This window comes from Cornus florida, unplaced genomic scaffold (genome assembly GCF_030987335.1).
Source record: "Cornus florida cultivar Cherokee Brave unplaced genomic scaffold, ASM3098733v1 CherokeeBrave_3.0.0_Hap2_Chr07, whole genome shotgun sequence".
NCBI classification, from domain to species: domain Eukaryota; kingdom Viridiplantae; phylum Streptophyta; class Magnoliopsida; order Cornales; family Cornaceae; genus Cornus; species Cornus florida.
The window spans coordinates 81,682,669-81,686,342 of NW_026775577.1; the positions used below are offsets into that span (position 1 = coordinate 81,682,669).

At 33.5% G+C, this 3,674-nt stretch overlaps 1 long non-coding RNA gene across 1 annotated transcript; it reads left to right on the plus strand.

The window, feature by feature from the left end:
* The first annotated feature begins 232 nt into the window (after positions 1–232).
* Positions 233–975, plus strand: LOC132267696 (uncharacterized). The gene is made up of 2 exons (XR_009469055.1): positions 233–576; positions 764–975. It is a non-coding gene; the product is annotated as an uncharacterized LOC132267696 (long non-coding RNA).
* Positions 976–3,674: the final 2,699 nt, after the last annotated feature.

The window sequence follows — 3,674 nt, forward strand, 5'->3', positions numbered from 1 at the left end:
AATGGGCAGGTGGCGAAAGGTGGAAGCCAATATGGGTTTTGATTTTGTGATAGTTGGCGGGTCCCACTTGATAGTATTAATGGGTTGAATTTATTACATATATATATATACATATATATATATATATAGCAATTGATGAAATGATGCATAAAGGAAGCAGTCGAGATTGTGAAAGGAAGAAAGATGAATTATGGTGGTAGGTCCCATTGATTGATATTTTGGCATTATTTATTTGACTTTGGCCTTTTTTCCACGTTCTGATGTGAGTTTAGATTGCATTCTTTGTATTTGGAATTTGATTGTTAAAGTGATATATGAAGTGATAAGGAAAAGTAAGAGATAAAGGTTGTGGCGGGTCCACTAAAGTTTGTTGTCCCCTAAGCAATTGAATTGATTCATTTTACTTTGAATTGATATTTATGAAATGTCGGTACAATTGTCTATATATATTGTGCCTTTTGGTGATGATACAGAAGAGAGAAATAAAGGAAACATTCACAGAGAAATCCGAGAGTTTCAGAGGGGGCTGGGAGCAGTGATGTTGATGACCCAGTGTTGATTTATTCATTTTACAGTGTAGGGGTCATCATACCTTGAATGGCTTGGATGATTTTATTTCAAATATTTTGTTGATTATTATTTTGCTAAAATTGTATATATGTATTTTGTTTAAAAGCATATATATATTTTTGTGAAGCAAATTTATCATGAAACTCTTTGAAATCATTGTTATGGTTTTTCCTACTGTCTCACCCCCCTACAGTTTCAGGTACCGAGGATGAACTTGGATTTATAGTTGCGGGCTTAGGTGGAAGAGTTGGAGTTGAGGAATTAAATTATTTTATTTAGAGATTTTTATGTATTTATTTGAGGAAATTGATTTAGTATCAATTTAATTAATTTGAGATGTTGTCTTATTTATTTGAGAAAATTTGATTGATTTTGTATCAATAAAGGGTATTTTATTTCTTTTGAGATCCTGGGTGTCTTTTATGAAGTATTTTGATTTAATGAAATTGAGGATTTTATTTAGAAAATTCGGGGCGTTAAAGAATGGTATCAAAGCATTGGTGTAATTAATTACTCTCCCTCATCCTTGGAGACTTGGGATTTTGCGTTTAGGGTTCTGATAGGATCCTGTGGAGTTCTCATCTAACTCATTGGCATCTTGAGTTGAGTTGAGTTCTCCTGTTGGTGTCTCTTAATGGTTAGCATTGGAACTATCCATTTTATCGTCGTTTGTTTTGTGTGGCGTTAGGATTCCACCTTGTGTTTGAGCCAGTATTGGGAAAGACTTTTAAACTCTTTCTTTCAGGGACCTTAGTGTTCATTCTGGGAGGTGATTCCTTTCCTCCCGTAACCTCATGGAAGGTCACTCTGGCTTCTTAGAGATGCATTGCATCTCCATGATCTTGTTTTTCTGTTTCCGCTACCGCATTTAGATCCGTTATCGGGTCAACCTTTGGTTCATCACAGGACGCACTAGCTTGAAAAACCAGGGCCGTCACAATAAGAGTATGGTTCAATGTAGTGATCTATTAAGCTTTTTAGAAGATCCATGTGATGACTTTAGGGCATTAGGTGTAAAGACACCCCTATAGACTTACAAACTCAAATCAACTAGGCTACAAATCAAAACAACTCTCATCATATCATTTCCCTACTCCCCACCTTTGGTGAGAAGCGCTCACTTCTCTTTTTTTTTTTTTTTAACTATTATGTGGGCCTTTCACTTTTTTGCGCGAGAATTCAATGCTTAATGAGATGAGAATCTCGGCTACTCGGTAAAAGGTTTTGTTATTAGCATTCAAGGTCATCTTGTCAAGAATGTTTTGGAGTCGGATCTCATAGCATTCTCACAAATAAGATGACATGGACCACAAAAGCAAGCATAATATCTAACTTTTGAAAAATTTGCTCCTAAATGGCATCCAAAGGCATAGAAGGAGTATTGAACTCTCAAGACATGAAATTTTGCAATTCAATGGAACATAAGCCTTAAAAGATCAAAGTCATTGCTAAAATGAATCTCAAATCTCAATCATGCAATTAAAGTTCAAACTTAAGTAGAATGCAACAAAACCATCTTACCCCCAAACTTAAACCGTACATTGTCCTCAATGTGCAATGAGAACAATGGAAAAGTTGGAAAGAATATACTGTGGTGGCAAAGCCTATGAAGCCCATCAATAATCTAATTTGAAAGATGACTCCCCCAAACTTGGATTCAAAAACCTATTTGAATAACCACACTAGCAAACTCACATCAAATATCACAATGGGATAAAGAATAATCCAATAAACATTCTAAGGCAATATGGAACAAAATGAAAGAGAGATATGAGATTAAGCCCTAGATAAAACATGAAAGAATGCATGACTACACATAAGGGCACAATGGTGAAAAGTTTTTATATTTTTCTTTTTATGAAAACATGTAAATAAACAAAATGCAGGAAACAATTTTTTTTTTTTTTTTTTAACACAAAGTATGTAGACAAGCAAAATAAAAGACAAGGAAATAAAAATGCAAGAAAATAAAGAATACAAAGAAATAATATATATATATATATATATATATATATATATATATATATATATATATATTTCATTGGAAATAAGGCATGTATGTACACAAGGGAAATAAAAGATAAGGAAATAAAATGCAAGTATTTAAAATTGCAAGAAAATAAAGAATGCAAAGAAACAATTTTTTCTTTTTTTTTTTTATAATTTTTTTTTTTTTTAATGAACAATGTACGATCAATTGTGGAAAGCCACGATTGATCGTAAATTTTATGATCGATAGATCCCGATAACATGTTTTCAGGCAAAATGGACTCTGCAGATCATGATCGGTGGTGATGAATCACGATCGATCGTGATGCTGTTTGGGCACACAAAAAAATGCTGAAATTTGGAATTTCTTTTTCTAAGGCAGAGCTTTTCAAAGGCACTAATTGCTTGAAATTTTTCAATGAAGTGCAATGGAATTATCTAGATGACGCAAGAAATGAAAAATAAAAAGAAACGGGGGAGAAATAGAGTTTGAAAAACTCTATGAAAGTAGTGTTTAACGTCTCTAGCAAGACGGGGTTGACTCACTAGTCGAAACTATCAAAAACTGGATAGAAAACATCCTCATTGATCCTTTTGTCAATTTTCCCCATTAGATCCTCTCTCACAACAATGAAATCATCTCCCCAAGGAATAACTTGAACATAAATGAAATATGTTACTTTTTTTCTCTCATCCACGGTCTTGAAAATAAAACAAATAATGGTTGGCCTTATATAATTTTTTCACTCTTGAAGTGTATTTAAAGAATAACTTCATTTGTTAATTGGCAAGGCAATGTCTTTCAAAGACTTAATTGGATTATTAGGAAACACACTCTCTTCATCCCTTTTCTCTTCCTCTAAATGAATCACCTTCTCCTCACTTTCTAAGGTGGCCTCAATGACTTTATCATCCAAATTATAAGGAATGTCTTCATAAATCATGTTGGGCTCTATTGGATTGTCCATTGGCTCACTTACCTCTTCTTCCTCCTCTATATAAGATAGAGTATTTGGTATTAGCTCACTTTCCTCATCTTCCAATTGCTCACTTTCTTCATCCTCCTCTATATAAATTAGAGTGCTTGCCATTTGCTTAAATGATGATGCTTGAAA